Source organism: Ischnura elegans, chromosome 3, assembly GCF_921293095.1.
Source record: "Ischnura elegans chromosome 3, ioIscEleg1.1, whole genome shotgun sequence".
In the NCBI taxonomy this organism is placed as follows: domain Eukaryota; kingdom Metazoa; phylum Arthropoda; class Insecta; order Odonata; family Coenagrionidae; genus Ischnura; species Ischnura elegans.
Window position 1 is genome coordinate 34,315,858 of NC_060248.1, and position 17,686 is coordinate 34,333,543.

General features: G+C 37.4%; 1 protein-coding gene across 1 annotated transcript in view; it reads right to left on the reverse strand.

Annotated features, from left to right (window-relative positions):
- Positions 1-17,686, reverse strand: part of LOC124155161 (atherin-like) — a 240,402-nt gene that overhangs the window by 157,752 nt on the left and 64,964 nt on the right. Inside the window, exon 2 of the mRNA XM_046528878.1 lies at positions 10,244-10,291. The gene's annotated coding sequence lies outside the window, so the exon portion shown is untranslated. The remainder of the gene's footprint in view (positions 1-10,243; positions 10,292-17,686) is intronic.

A 17,686-nucleotide genomic window follows, 5' to 3' on the forward strand; every position in this document is an offset into this window, starting at 1 on the left:
TGAGGTGAGTGGATGCAGCAGCGAGAAATGGACTTGAGCGTGTTCGTGGGTTCCGCATAATCGCATTGTGCTCTCCCGCTGCGAATAAACATCCAAGCACGCGCAAAACAGTTTCCCTAGAGATGCAAGAGAGAGGATCGGTGGTGTTACACTGCAGGTACACCAATTGTTCCCCAGTAAAATGCAGATTTCCGGACAAAATCGGTAGTATTCGATGCAGAAACCGTTGTGAGTACAGGTTTGGTTGCGGTTTCCGGGATTATAGGACAGTTTGACATTAATCTATGCTAAAAATCTTTTAAGTTTTAATAAAAATTTAAGCATCTTTTAAATGCTCAGTTGTTTTCCTTTATTAACCTATACCCGCCCAGAAAACTTTCTGCCCAAAAAGATATTAAAGTACGTCGCTCCTATATTCGGCTAATGCCAAAAAATGAAGTTACAAAATGTTGGCTTTAATCTCGTTTACAACGATATTCCGATTATATACGATTATGCTAAATATTTCATTCAACTGATGCAAGAGGATTGTACAGAATTAACATGTGATGCAACAGAGTTCCTGCGACGGATGGGGAAAGAAGATGAATTAAAAATAAATTATTGCATATTAAATAGATCTATGTTAAAAAGGCTTAATAATATAGCCATTTAAATTGACTCAATCACATAATATAGTAGCTTTTATAATCCTTTTCAATTTTTTTTATTATAAACTATTATAAAATCATAATAACAAATAGAGATTGAAACAAAGAGAAACATAAATACAGGACGATGACACAGTGTGGCGTGGAGATGGAATGAAGGCCGAAAACACATGGAAAGAAGTTCACCTGAACCGGGAATCAAACCAGGGACCTTCTACTTTCCGGCCAGATGCTCAGACCACCGAGCTATCCAGGCTAATCTTATCTTCAGTGTGTTCGGCGGGGATTTATGCAACCAATTCCCCCAAGATCTAGCCGTTTGAGTTGGCCAAGAGATGGCTCTGGGCGTAGTTCCCGCCACGAACGAAGAATTCAACGCACGCAGAAGAAGAAATGGAATTAAAGATGGTCACAATCACACGCACAGTATGATAGACATAGCACATGCGTTTCGGGGAACGCTGATCCCAACAAGAGGAAACGAACCATAGAGGTCATAAACATTTCAAATTCACATTCACACAAGTCACCACAGGCGAATATACTATCATAGTAACAAATAGAGATTGAAACAAAGACCATCATTTAATTCATCTTTGTTTCAATCTCTATTTGTTATTATGATTGTATATTCGCCCGTGGCGACTTGTGTGAATGTGAATTTGAAACTATTATAAAAATGTGATAAGGAAAACGATAACTAGGAACTGTTTGCAAAATATTCCCATCCTACTTTATTCGAAAAAAAATATTTTAACTATATCTGCTAGATAAACAGACTAGTAAAACCATACGTGCATTCAGATTTAATCTGAAAATGGTGAATCCATATAGCGCCGAACCCCACTCAAAGCGTTTCCTGAGAATGGCCTCAGATAAATTCCGCAGCAGTTTCAATAACGAAACCTAACATGAGCCGATACACACGTTCCAGCTTAGCGCGTCAATTCCACTCCTAATGGATACGAAGGAAATGGATTTCCCATGTATCGACGCTGAGAAATCATCTCCTTTATTTCTCTGGTCACTCTTCCCACAGCCGCATAACGCCCAAACAAAAAACTTAGGGATATCGTTCATCTCCTTGGTGATGGCAGAAATATCGGTAAGCGTTTATTTGAAGATGGAAAGAGGTTCAGAAGAGATAGGGTGGTTGCCGAGCTGGAAAAGGGAGAACACTAGATAATGCATTTGGACACTCGGCCCCAAACATATATACTTTCACCTCGATGACTAAGCAGAATCATAAGCAGCGCGATGATATGTGGAATCTCTTAGAGCAGCGGTTCGCAACCTTTTTTTCCTCCCGTACCCCTCTTCATGTATATAACTAACGAGTCGATTAGCGCTTGAATTCAACAAGCGGGTTTGGGGGGTGGGAACATTTTTGTGTCACGTTTTCTCAATTTTTGTGTCCATAAGTGGTTTAAAATACGAAAGAAACATTCACAATGTCGTTTAAATGGATGAAATATACGGAGAGTACGCTCTTTTGTCCTCAACAATACTTTACGTCGCCTTGGTAACCACGATGATAAAGCGTTAAGAGACCAATAAATGATCGTAGTTTTTCCCGGCGAATCGAATGAATAAAATCTTCTCGGGTTAAGCACCGGGTCAGGCTTTTTGAGGCCAACGTTTCAATGAGTACCTCACTCATCGTCTTCAGGGCTGAGACTGAATGATGAACTTTTCAGTCTCAGCCCTGAAGACGATGAGTGAGGTACTCATTGAAACGTTGGACTCAAAAAGCCTGACCCGGTGCTTAACCCGAGAACATTTTATTCATTCGTTAAGAGACCGTTTTGAATTGAATGATTTACGCAATGTACAGAAATATATAGTTTCTGTATATTTCTATTTTTTTATTGTACCCCCAAAAATGTAACGAGCACATTTTATTACAGTTTCTCTCCGGGTAGGTGACACTATAAATAATTTTATGAAGAGAAAATTTGTTTTAAATACCACATGTAATATGTATACATATTTTCTGTTTAAACGATATTTACTTCCTGGCGTCCGCCATCATCCATTATTTTAGACGTATCCCCGACTCATTCGTCGCGTACCCCTAAGGGGTACACGCACCACCGGGTGGTAACGACTGCCTTAGAGGAACAAGGAATGGTAAATCTCACAATAAAATAACTTTTAAATGGCACTTGAACCGTGATGTGATCATTTTGATAACGATAACACCCTTATATTGTCATAAACTCACTTTAAACAATACCTTCCGTTTATGAAATTATAAGAGATGAAGCACTTGTAGTGCTTCGTAAAACTTGTCAAAGACCGACCGGTCGAGGTAGGGTAGTGGATGGGAGCAAGCTCTTTGGGAGTTAATTTGTACCCATACAGTAAACATGTATGATGATACAAAAGATTTTAAACCGACCTGTGGGTTAATATACAAGGAAAAAGCTACCAAGTGCATATTTTTGCCCGCATGACAATAGACTAAGAGCTTATTTAACAAAAATGTGCGAATTCTTAAAATGTTATGCCCAAATTTTGAGATAAATATCAATGGTAGATAATTTATAAATTAATTGCAATTCTTAGAGTATAAACCAGTTCGCAAAATAATGTAGTATCAAAGGGAAAATGTAACTGAAACTAACTCTTACTGATTTACCTCTACCTAATAAAGGTAAGTAGGGTTTCTAATTTACAGAGGGTTTCCTATTCCGTCAACATAACGCTTAGGAAAGCAGCAACGCAAAGCTATCTCTTGCAGCCTTCACTACTTTTTCTTTTGATTTATAAATTACAAGAATAATAAAAAATGTATCAGATATATTGCCAAGAAGGCACAACGACATAGAACAGCGCTGTGAGAAAAAATAAATACATGATTACAACACTGATACAAATGTATCGTACAATAATTATCATATCAAGAGCAAGAAAATGAAAGAATGTTTAGCTAAAATTCCAAAGCAATTTTTTAAATATTTCCTTCTCAACGTTGGGAAATTCATTGAACTCAAGCATCTTAAATGATGGAAGAGACCATTTCCGCTTGAAATCGGATTTTTCTTTGGAATGAGGTTCAACAAAGAAAGAGAATTTGAAGGAAGGTGGCAAAATCCGATTATTGCTGAAAAAATCATAAGAAAATAGGATCGACTTATTTTCGAAAACACATTGGTATGCATAATCGAAACGGAAATTAATTCAATCAAAAGATGTCTGTAAAAGAAGGAGCAAGAGGCAGCCGAAAACTCAGGAAATGTGTTTTCTTAGGCGTTTATAACGGAAAAAGGTTTAAAAAAAAAATAACGGAGCCTCCAAAAAATAAGGCGACAGTAATAGAAAATAAATTTTAATTTTATAATTACAACCGATTCTCATCAATTAATGCATTTATTTTTTTCAATTTCACTTTATGAATATCCAAGATGGGCAGATTAGAATTTACCACGTCGATAGGTGAACTGACAAAGATCATCCATATGCCATCTAAAATCAGAGAAAATTACAATCCTTATGCCTTCACTCAGGTAACATGCTATTGATGTTCACTAAAATGAATCGAAAGTAAAGTTAGCATCAAGAAATATACATATTTGTCTGACTCAATTGTAAAATGCTATCGTTGAATAAATATCTCCTATAAATCATATCCATCATTAGCTCACCGCTTTTCACGTTACTACAGAACCATTAGGATCAGCTAACATAAAAAATTAAAAACAAATAAACAACATATCATCTGTAATTAATGACACCATAATTAAAAAAGAGTCCGTTAATATTCATCAATTACTAATGCGAAATATAATCCAATCGAATATGTAATTAACTTCTTCGAATTGAATCTTTTAACTACAGAGACTTTTATGACTGGCACCTTATCATTGTCGATTGGTCACCATAATACTGTTTTAATCGAGATAATATTACAAAAACTAAAACAATTTTGCACATAAAATTCGCATTCGTACGTATGTAACTGTTGATAACCGAAGACACTCATCCTGAAGTTTAACTCCAGGATCATAGCTGGACCACAAAGGATATAAAAATGTTTTGCTATCCCCACATTATTATATTTCTCTAAAGCGGACTGGATATAGTTCCGCGGTGGGCGTTAGGGGGCAATTTAAATTACTAAGCATTCTCCTTCCGGTCTATTCCGCAGTGACTCTGCAGCCTGTTTTGTGAATAAAATTAAAAGATTTGCAGGAAATATGGCTAGCTGCCCACGCCGTTATTCATAATACCTCGAGCTTGTAAATGCCGCGGACATGGAAGCGATCTGAGGAAACAATAGCGGCACGCCCTGCGGCGAATTCACTTTGCGCGACTACCCACGCATCTGCCTCCGTCCAAGGGCAGCTCGTAGTATAACCATGGGGATTTAATTTCGGCAACCGACCACTTTGACAAGCGTCCACTTAAAATGTATCAAAGCAAGAGAGCCGTAGAGAGTTCCATATTCAACGTCGAAACTAATTAGAAACATTCAAAACGTTGGAACTGTGTGTGTTTGTTTGAACATCCCTCTACACCGGAAAGGGAAATTTTGGGGATATCCAGCGGTAGAAACATAAATGAATAATGATAAAAACGGAAGTTTTCACACTATTCTCTATCGCTCGGCGACTAAAACGAGAAAATGGGAGCAATGGAAGATAAACGGGAAGGAGCGGAAGAAAAAGCAGAAGATAAAGCCTGCAGGCGTTCAGTGCGACTTACGTACAAAAACTTTTTCCACAAAATTAACTCTGACTTGCCAATAGCATACTCACATTACAATTAGCAATAATAACACTTCGTGACTTCCACAATTTATTCGACACGAAGTGTTATCATTGCTAATATGGATCCCTTACACCACGTTCAAGCTACTATATTCGATTTAATCACTGAGTCATCCTCAAGTGTCAGGATCTCACGATTTATGGGATTTATGGATTTTTTAAAACTTATATTCATCATAGCTGAGGTCTCTATACCAAAACATTCATGTGGTTTCTCACGCATTAACGCAATATAACCAAGTGTTGCTTCTAAGCAAATCAGAAATGTATATATTCTGAGTTCTATTCAGGAAAAATAAAAACTACGTGTTCTTTTGTGCGGAAAATTTTGTTGACAAAATATATGGATCCGCCACGATAATTATGATTGAGTATAAAATTTTCACACTTTTAAATTGGTAAATTTTGAAATTTGATTTCTCTCAGAAGTATCGCTGTGTTATAAAGGATAATTGAAGAATAGAAGACCATTTTTTTTAATTGGTGGAAGAAATTTGGAAATTTAGGCACAAAAACAGAAGAAATTATCCTGCTTTGGTGGATACTATGTTCGTCACACTAATATAGGTCTATACTTTTTGGTCGGCATTCAGTTTCGCCAACGGGTATAAATAGTAGTAGAACTAGGCACCATATTTCCATGAATATAGAGGAAGTATCGTGATGGCAAAAAAAAACAAAGTAATGCACGCACGCAAAATTTTACGACGTTACCTGGTGTCTTCCGTAGGTAGCAATATCACCAGGGTAACTCGGGTAGGCTTGTCTTTTATTTTTTCCTTTTTCCTACAGGCGAGAGAATGCAAGGACATAAACCAGGAAGAAGCAACAAAGTGAAGGAAGGACGAAATGTATGCGACGCGGAAAGAGTTTCGGGCGGGTGTCAGAAGATGGAGTGCCGTATAAAAAAAACGGAAAAGGCGTAAAGAAGAAGGGAAACATAGGAAGGACCCGAGAAAGTGTGACTGCGGAGAAACGGAACCGATGTCGTGTCACAGGGACACGTACTCCCTGTTTGCCAGCTACTTCCCCCACCACCCCCTCCTCCTCCACAACTATGTCTCTCTCTCTCTCTCTCTTCTGCACTCAGACACACACACTATCCACACACCCCTTTTACTCACCCTCCACGCACGCCCCATCTTCCTTCACCGCAACAAGAGGGAGATCGATGCCGAGGTTTTTCCTCCTCTCCGAGGAGCACGGTAAGGAGAATGCCATTTTCCAGTGTGAACTTAACCCATTCCCGCCCACCCTATCCACATGGCTACATCCTGCCATTCCGAGCAAATAAGGCTTTGGTGGAAAAAACCCGCACTCCTTTTTGCTGTCGAATTGTAACAGAAAAAACCACTGCACAACGGAGATCTAATTCCATCCCATAGAAGGCTGATATCTTTTGCCACTTCAGTCACATTTTAATCGGCTTTCAAAAATTTCCGCATCGCGGTAATGAGTGCAGTGAGATCCACTTTTTTTCTAATATTTTGCAGTATAATGTTTGTTACTGCGAGGAATAGCATTGAAGAGCAATGAATTTGATAAATTACATCACCATGAGTGTAAATATTGGTTGGCAAGGAAAAGAATAGGTTTTTTTAGATAGAATGAAAGGGAGTAGGCCTAATTGTGAATTGAAGAGGGAAGTGGGTGATGGGGAGGGAGGATCCCAGAATTCTTCTCAAGTACTCCATGGAAACCTACCTTAATCAGTAGAATACTTAAATACTAATAATCCCTAATTGCACCTTATTTCACAGTGAAGCTCGTATCGCTTTGTCCGTCAGCGACTCGAGTGGCGACTTCTGTAAAACCATTTGAATGCGCGGTGGGCGACAACACATTACGCGGCCGACTTGAGGATCCTCTATTGTTATATTCGTGGCCCCAGATACGTTGCTTAAGGTTGCAATAACTTAATCCACTTTTTTAGTTTATTACTCATTTAGGACATTAGTTCATGGTTACGACCACCTTGAGCATTATTACTTTACACATAGGGGAACCCAGAGCGGAACGAGGCAACGTGGCGAGGCGGAACGGGGTAAGCGATTTTTAAGTGCGAAAAAAAGCGGCAATAACTATAAATAGTCTAGATTGTTGTTATTTAACTTATAAGCAACGCCAATCTCTACTAGATATAGCTATTTCCGCTTTCGCAGCACATTTTTTCGCACTTAAAAAATCGCTTACCCCGTTCCTCCCCGGGTTCCCCTATAATGCATTACATTAATAAACAGCCGTGTAAAATTCCTGATTATGAGTCCTAAAAATCACGTTTTTAACATCAAATGTTCCAAAATTTTCCGGTGGAGGATGACCGGACTCTTTGCCCTTGGGTGTTTTCCGTACACGCCGGAAGGGCCCCGAAATCTCTGGCAAACACCCCCCCATTTCAAAATCCTGGCTACGCCAATAACCCATTCCAACCCACCCTTGTAATAGAATTATTTCCACATATATAGTAGTAATGTGGAAATAATTCTATTAAAAGTGCCTGATGAATGATACTACATGTATGTAATCTACTACCGGCAGCAGTAATTAATAAATTGTGGAACCGGTCATATTCTTTCCTTTCGGACAAGTCCACTGAGAGAAAGAGGCGGGTTCGAAAAGGACATTAAATATGGACGCCTTACTGTCTGTAAATTACATGCAAGTATCGTCGAATAAAACAGGATATGGTATTGTATAAATTATTATAACTTTCCTTGGCCTAATAATATGCTTGTCCTAAATATCCATCCATCATTTCAAGGTCACTTGTAGAAATCAAGCAACATTATATTCTGACCTCTTCACCTTCCAATACAGCTACATGTCAACAGGTCGTTAAGAAAAAAAAACAAGCCAATGTATCACCAAAATAATCTGCTGGATTACTTAAGACGACCATAGGAGCAATGTATCTAAATATGTTAAGAATCATAAGCAGGAAGTTTTCTTGGCGAAAATGGGTTAAGTCTAACTATTGGTTAATCCATCTGAAACTTAGTGCATACATATTACACTCAATCAGGTGAATATATCAATTTGGCTTGATCTTTGGTACGCAATATATCATGTAAAAGTTTTCAGGAACGTGGATAGTATACTGATGTGTGTAGCGGCCCGGAGAGACAAAAGTACCAAGTAGGATTCCCAGTCCTAGGGAATTTTCTCTTCCGGCAAACCATGAAAAAGCCTAACTGTGGGTTAGTCAATCTAAGACTTGATGCACATGGAATTCTTTGTATGAGGTGATTATGTCGATTCGACGTGCTTTTTGGTACCCAATAAATGACTCAAGCGAATTGAAGAACCTGGATAGCGTGGTAGTCTGCGCATTGGACCCGAAATATCTGGTACGATTCCCGGTCCAGAGGAATTTTCCATCATGGCAAACCATGTAAGAGTCTCACGTCGGGTTTATTATCTCTGATTGGTTTTATTTTACTTCTATGAGAGCAGTCATCTGTTAGGTTTTACCCCCACGACGATCAGTGGGGAGAACAGCATGTTTATGAAACCAGGCGACCAAATGTCTCCATCTCTCAGATGCGCCACTATGTTTGCCATTAACTACCACCAAATTTTATAGATTTTCACCTCAATCAATTTTTTATGTTCTTAAACCAAATTATGAAACATACTTGTGATTTTTCAGGTAAATTTCAATAGAATACGTTACTTATTGACCAATTGTTATATTTGTAGACTACTCTACGGGTATAGCTCTCGTATTTATTAATAAAAATCTACTACAAAACATTTTTTCGATGAGGTTTCCACGGACACGTGAAAATGATGCGTGTTCTTACGAGCTGATGATAAATAGTTTCCCATAGTTTTGAAAAACAGGTGTGAAAATAATCAAGTGAAAATAAGAAGGGGTAATTTTTCCCTTGCCGCAGTTCTGGGATTAAAAAATTGGCCAATCACGCCTGTGCCAGCTTGAAAGACACTGCAATTTTCGCTCAACTGCACGGGGTACAAAAATATCCAAGAAAATATCAAATTAATCACCTTCAGCACCGCGAGATAATGAAATCTCCGCGAGCTCCATCACAAGTACACGGTTCTCCGCTTATCACCTTCTTTCACGCGAACCTCTTGCGACGAGAAGGGCACGCGTGTAAGGGAAATGCTCCTTTACGGCGCGGAATGAATTATGACGACCGGTACTGCACGCATGCCCACGACGACTTTCATACGAACAAGTGGCACGCGTATCACGAACTAAGATTGACGGCTTTAAAGTCGACAGAGTCAGGCATATAAAGAGAGAGCGAGGAAAGTACTTCCCGATGTACATCATACGAACTTCAAAAGCTTTCCCATGATTACACACTTCACTGCGATGCAAACGTCAACTTAAAGGGAATTTATAGAATATAAAAGTCAAATCGTGATTGTTGTGCCAGTAATTTTTTTAAGGTACTGCTCATGATTGGGAATTTCAACAATCTTTGATCTCAGCGAACTTGAAGAAATAAGTAAGGCAAAAATAAGATATAGAAGAGAACAGAAACAAGTTAATGTTTATTAGGATTTATGAGACAGCTGAAGAAAGAAAACGAAAGACGCGAAAAATACAAACCGATCCAAATCATGCTTCAAAAGCTTTCCCATGTGTGCACACTTAACAGGGATGAAAACATCAAATACAAAAAAGAAAATCATCTTGTCAGCCTTCTAAAATCATGACTGTCATTTAACATAGTGACATAGCGCTAAATAGGAGATCTAGAACAAATTTTGTCTCCCAAAAGAACATTTTAACATACGATCTAAAAAAGAGGAAACCGTAGTGGTTTCTATGCAGGCTACAAAACTTACTTTGTTGCGTGTCCAGCAAAGTTGCAGGTGGAAAGATGGTTCCTTGATCTGAAACAAATAATTCATAAACCAATTAATACCAATGAGTGAATATGAGGAATAATAAATTAATAATAAGGTAAACAATGACAGGTTTATGATTCTGATAAAATTGACAATACCAAATCCTGTTGTGAAACAATAATTTCATAAGTGGGAAACATTTTGATAATTATTTTGCAGAGAGTTTTATCTTTTAGATTTAATAAATATAAAAAGCTTAAAATCACACAAAGACATTCAAAAAGTTACAAAAGGCTTATTCTCTTTTTAATGGACAAAATAAAAACATTGAAATTACAAATAAAGAAGAGGTGAGCGCAGAAGAGAATGATCTCTGATAACGGTTGTTCAAAACTGGTGAATCAAATCAATGGTTAAAGTTATTCTAAATTTAATAAGGAGCATGATGAGCAAATGGAGATTCTCTTTAAAATATCTCTTTGAAATTTTTTAAAGAGATATTTGAAGAGAAATTTCAAAATTAAATACCGCATATAAATTATACCTCCGGTGTTAGATACAAATTAAATATTTTTATAAATGACAGCAGATTAGCCATTCTTAAAAGAGTAAAGAGCAGTCTTAATGGAGAACGCAAATTGCAAAATCCCCTTTCTTAGCGAGTGTATTTTTTCAAACCTGTCAGCAAAGCAGAGATAAAACTGCTCCACCAAAGAAAAGTAGTAGGTATCGCAATAATGATAAGTCTGCATAATCAAACCTTAATGTGATTATTACTCAACACCTTTCGCGCAAACGGTGGTAAATTTCGCATAAATTGCCGTGGGATAAATTCCCTGAACCACTGGCCACTAAATTTCCGTCCGACTACTCAGAATACTAAGATTACCAGGATTCATCATTCCCATAGCTATTTTAGAAGGAAACTCATTGGGCCGTGGTTATATTTCCAGTTTAAGGTCATTTATCCCCATATTTACGTTGCGTCAATGAAACAGTCAAGTACATTAATCTCATTACTTGAATTGAATAATGATTATTGATGGATTCATTAAAAGACGCTGAAAAAATTCACACTCGGGTAATTCTCGCTACTTACTCCCAAGCTCTTTATAACCATTGTATTATACGAGCAATTGGCATGCAACACATGGAATGGATGAGTTGCCGAGGGGAAAAAATACGAAGAAACAGAAGAAGTGCTGGGAGTGGAAGATTTACAACAGGCTCGGGGGGAAGTCGACATTGCCGACAGAAGAGAAGTTAGGTATGTGGAGGAGAGGGGTTATCAAGGGGTGGCTGGAGATCAACAGCCCACGCGGGAGAAGGATGGATAGAGGTAATGTTTGGAGATGAACCAGGGCACTTTGAGTGCGGAGACGGGGGCGATAACCCTTCCAAGTGTACTATTAGTATTATTATTTACTCGATATGAACTACCATAGGTATCATCACGACAGTGGAGTAGCCAGGAATATTGTTCGGGGGGATTCCAAAACCAAAAGGGAATTTTTTTTAAAGACATGGTACTAAGTAGATGTTTTAAAACTAATTTTATCACTTTTCTTGATAAAAAAAAACTAAATTTTTTAAATAAGTCTTAAGTTTGTTCATGATTTTCAGTATTTCTTTTCCTTTATGAAGCAAATAAATTGTTTTTTTATACTTCCGGGGGGGTCCCTCCCCCCTCACTACGCCAGTGCATCAAGGGTACGTAATTCATCGGTTGAGTTATCTTTATGATAATCTGCCAGTATATTTTTTGAATATTTTAAGTTGGTACTTAAAAAACGGAACTCTAAGGTTGGTATCGAAGAATGTGCCAAATAATGGTAATTGTTTATATTTTTAACTTACTTTGACCAATTAATTAAATAGATGAACCCTTCAATGCACTCTAACGGGTGCGTAGTAAGTTTCAACGCAAACGCAGACAACTGATGTCAATGTATGTATATTTTCACCCGAGGAACCCATGTTATGTTTTTCAGGTACAGTTGCTTTGATCCTATTAAATAACATGTTACGAAAACTTTCAAGATCTTCTCTCCAAGGATTCTGCCTGACGAATGAAATTGGAGATTTTTCTTCACATTGTTCACCATATCAAAGCGCAGCGAAAGAAAAGTTTTCATGGCTATTAATTGTAATAATTTGCTGCTGGATGAATTAAAAATTGCTTCACAAAATAAATAATTTAAAGCTAAGGTAGAATGGCGAAAATGGAAAGGAAGACCAACATATAAGGCTGCAAGTGTGAGAATAATCATCCTAATAACCTTATTATACTGATGCAGAATTAAATTTCTTTGTAAAATTTAAAATCTACCCGTAATTTAAGTCAAATTGAAACCTATGCTGTACTAAAAAGGAGCAGAAATTTGATACGTTTTGCAGCATAGAATCATCGTTAGAGGGACAAGGTATGATCAATTTTTACCATAAGACATCTTGAAATATCTGGACGGCTCTCTTTGGTACTCATCAACTATGTAATGGAAGAAGAAACTACTTTTAGAGCTGGACGCCTCCAATCAACAAAAAAAAACCAAGTATATAGGGAACATCCGCAGGCGAAGGATTATGATGTAATTTCTTTAGTATTTCACCTATATTCATTATTCGAAATGAGAGAAACATTTCAACCGTCCATACTTTTATCATGGACTTGATAGGCAGGGAGATCCTAATGAACACAGAAGAGTTGACAATAGCACATTTGCATGAGAGAGTAAATTAAAAGCTGAAAGCAAGCACTTTCTGTTACGTGGAACAATGTGGAGTGGAAGAGTGAAAGATGCTGAGTAATGGCAGTAGATGCACGATTTGTGGGAATAGGAAATTTTGTAAAGGACGACGAATACGCGAGGGAACTAAGGAGGCACAAGGATAAAGAAATATGTAATATAATATTCATTACAAGTTGTGAATTCATATGAGCAAATAAAATGACACGGTACTAAGGAGTCACAAGCAAAGGTACCTTCTTTCCGTAAGGTGCATCGATTGAGATACTTACTTAGAGATAACTTATTTCCTTTAATAACAAAACTCTTTCGGGAATAAAGGTTATGAATCTAAAATTGCGCAAGACTGCGTTCCTCACTTCACCTAATATGTTCTATTTCGTATTCCTCCATCACAAAAACACTATTCCTCCGTGATTCCGATATCTCGAGCTGCTACAGCCATTACCCTGCGTCTTCCACGGTTTCATTCCGTTTCATGCCACGCTTCGATAAGTTCTCTCACTTAGCTTTTAATTTACACTTTCGTACGAAGGCTCTATCATTAATTCTTGTCTATTCATAAAGCTTACCTCTCTGAACGTCGTTACTGCTATATAATTTTTGATAGCGTGGTGGCTTTTTGGGTAGAGCCTTTGGCTGCTGAGAGCAAGGTCCCGGGTTCATAACAGGAGTGAGGTATTCATATAACCAAAAAAAAATCCTGAAAGTGCAAGTTGGCTCACGGAATATAACTGGCTCATTCACACTGAATTTTTGATATCCACATGCCAGTGTCTTCGTTCGAGGTGAGCGTTATCCTCACCAAACCCGCTTTTGCTTTGGGTCATCAATGGGTGAGATTGGGTAAGAACCTTGAACTGAGAACAACTGTTTTATTCACTTCACCCATCATGTAAATCACTTCTTCGCTCCTCACTATTCTCGTTCTCTTCCTTCTCAATATTCTCTTCCCTCTTACGCACAATGCCTTCAAGCATTTCCAGGCGCCCACCTCTCGCCAAATGTCCACCTTGTGCCGGGCCGGGATCCGAGAGAGACCCTTCTTCAACTTATTATTTAATTTATACTACAATTACTCACAATCAACTTATTCCTATTTATTGACGTTTCATCGTTCAAAGACTATCTCTTTAAAATATGGTACTGCTGTTCCTTTCAGGGGAGCAGCTAAGAATTAAGGCTAGGGGGGGCTTTAGGCGCGACTAATTCTTCGGGGTATGGGGGTATTGCATACCCGTTAGGGTAAGCAGGAGTTGCGGGGCCCTCCTCCAGAAAATTTTTTGAGAATAATGGTTCAAAATGCCGAGTTTAACGGCTTTCTGAGGGATATTTTATTGATCCTAACACTATGCTATAAGTAAACCTGATCTAGTTAAGTAGAATAGATTAAAATAAAAAATTTATCTGAGGGGGGGGGGTTTAGCTCCAGAACCCACCCTTGCTGCGCCACTGGTTCCTTTTCAAAGAGAACTATTTCAAAACTCTTTCTTTGCCAGCCTCGGTGGCGGTCAGAAGGGAGGTCGTGGGTTCGAGTCCCGCCTGGGTAAGAAACCTCTATCCAGGGCAAGGTTGTCCGTGTGCATTCAATTGTTACATTTGTTGAATTCCCCCGATATAAAATTGCCAATATGAGCTGTATTCGGTGGTTTGGGAGGGGGAAAAAAGAAAAAAAATATTTATAGAGTATAAGAACACTAGTCACTTTCCCTCATTCATTAATTGTAATACCGATATCAATACACTCTTTATAATCTTCAGACCATGATGTATGTACAAAAAGAGTGGAAACCGGTTGCGCAATTATGAGGAAAATTACCAATTCATTATCATTTATTAATTTGTTAGAAATCCAAGAAATTTTATTCCAATATATACTAAATTCCAAGAAATTCCTTAAATAACTTTCTAGAAATTCATAATGCATTTGTTTTCGAACAAGAAAGACGGTTTGATCACATTAAATGATCCACTCTCGTCATCAAATGTAAATATTAAATGCTACATGACAAGCATCTTGTTCTTTTTTACACTCGCACAGAAACCGACGGAGAGACTATAGCGTCTAAGAGGAAGGATGAGGAATTGCAAAGGCCAGACGCCGAGAGAAAGGCAGAGCATTTTAATTAATCAACTTTACCCTTTATCATTCACCAAGGAGTGAACTAATATAGACGCTTTAAGTTTTCCTCTCTCAGGCAGAGAAAGAATGCCTCTTAATTAATTGCCCCTCACTGAACACACAAGCCTCCCATTAAATACCGAGTCCTCTTTGAATAGAGTTCTTTCACTATAATAAAACGCGAAGGAATCTTCGCAGACGCATATTTATTCTAAATAAGTACAAAGTAATAAAAACAGTAAATACACATTGAGCTCTAACATAGTGAAGACTAATGGAAACCTTAACTATTTTGGCTTTCTTTGCTCGTAATTATTATTTGCTAATAGCATAAAATGTAACATTCCCCCTATAATTCCTCGAGATTTACAATAACCACTTGGTTTTCGCATAATCATATTAGACCATAACTTTATTGGTTTTAGGAAAACGTTCAACGTTCTTGGTAATGTTATATTTGCATTTTCCTTGACAACGATAATATCATATGGTGGTGTTTTTGTAATTTAATTTGAAACTGACCTCTCCCCCAATTCAGATCGTAATTTCCTGGATAATATATTAATAGCTTAAACATTAAATCAAATTTTTCCATAATCTGATACCAACTGGAATTAAAAAACTGGTGTCAGTTCTTATGCTCGGCTTGAACGAAGGAAAAGAGAAATTGGAGGGAGAATAACTTCCACTGCTTGTCAGAAATGGGCCAACGGAGCTGACATCAGCTTACCGTGAAAGAAAAAATTATATGAGAACCTTCCCTCGCAAAGATCTTATTTTCTTCCTCTCAACGCATTACTCACGGCTTGCGGAATATTCCCAGAAGGATCGCAAGAGGCGACTTGAGTAGAAATTGGATTGGCTTCCGCAAATGGATCTGCATCCAACCCCTTGCAACGCGAGACCTAAAGGGAGCATTATGGAAACCTTTTGGGAATGAAAAGAAGTATGTGGATCAACTAGAGGAAAACCACTGCCTTGGCTTCCCCATTTATCGTGCACCGTAAGTGATAGCTACTGATTCCTATACCGGTCCATATCATTAAGACGTATCCTCACATGCATAAGATATGATTGAGATGGATAGCAGCTCAATTTAAAAATTGTGATGGCATTCTAAATATCTGCTTGATGTCTAGAAAGAAATGAATAAAGATAAAATAAATAGGGTTGAATTTAGATTTCAATTATCCTGGAAGGCAATGATTAATTAATCTCAATTGTTAATTGGAAGTGAAAAAATATTGTGCGAATAGTGAATTACAGCACATAAATGATCAACTCTGTCTCCAACTGTGAGTTAAGGTAAAGTTTTATTTATTTTGAGTTCGAATTGATTCCCTTCAAGTTGTAGTAGTTTAAGTAGCAAATGTCGTCAACTAAGTGATATTTCCTTTGCCGCAATTCTGTAATTCAACCAGCGTTTTTTTGGTAGAAAAGTTAGAGCTTACCATCGACTTCAAAATGAAATTCAACAAATGCAACAAAAACCTTCACTCCTTAAGCAATAAAAAAAATCGGGATTAAACTGTAAGGAAAAAAAAGTCTTTAAAAAACTTAGCACATGGATAACCAATAGGTATATTTCCCTGACTTATCTATTCGAGCCTGATTGGCTTCAAATATATATAAAAATGATGAGCCTTCGTAATGCGTTTATAGAATTCCATCCGAGTCAATGCCACACCTATGGTCATCACCAGTTTTTAGTACTTTGTAATTTTCATTATACCATAAGACCCTTACGCGAATTATATCATGAATATATTAGCAGATATGAACTTACCGCTAAACAGGAACAAAGAATTATGTATCTTTGTACTCCTATCGATTATGTATCTTAAAAATTTTTCAATTATTATCAATAAGATTATCTATCTATAAGAATTATGTATCTTTGTACTCCTATCTGAATGAAAGATTCTTAAATGTTGAATCCGGCAGAGTAAAAGTTCAAAACTCTGGAAAACAATGTGGCTCATAAAAATATATATTTACAAAAAGGGATAGATCAGTTAAGAGGCTTAATTGTGGACGGTGGGGAAGTTTCCGCAGTAAGTTATTCAGTTTTGAGAAGTTTCATGCGTTATTATTTGGGATAAATAGAAAGAGGGCAAGGGGAAGCTATCTAGAAACTATCAAGCTAACACCACACCATTATTTCCTTTGATACATTTACAAACATATTCCACGCTTAGAATAATCAGCAATTTCAATTGAAGTAGATGAACGTATTGATCTAGAATAGAATTCTAAAAAACGTAGTGATCCCAAAGGTAAGTAATTTAAAGTATGGAAAATACCAGTCTATAACATCATATTTATCATTTAATTAAATATGGGTCACTTAAGGTATAATTCAACGATAAAAATTAATATTTTTGCTGAGCTGTTTGTCCCTGAATTAAAAATACCTCAGGTAGTATTTTCTATTCTACGAAGGTATTCTGTTTTTCAATAAATCACTTCAACAACAGATCCACTCAAAGCATCTAATCAAATGCTATCATAAAAAGAAGAAACTATGACAAGTTAAGTTCCACAGAGATTAAGGCTATATTGGAATAAATA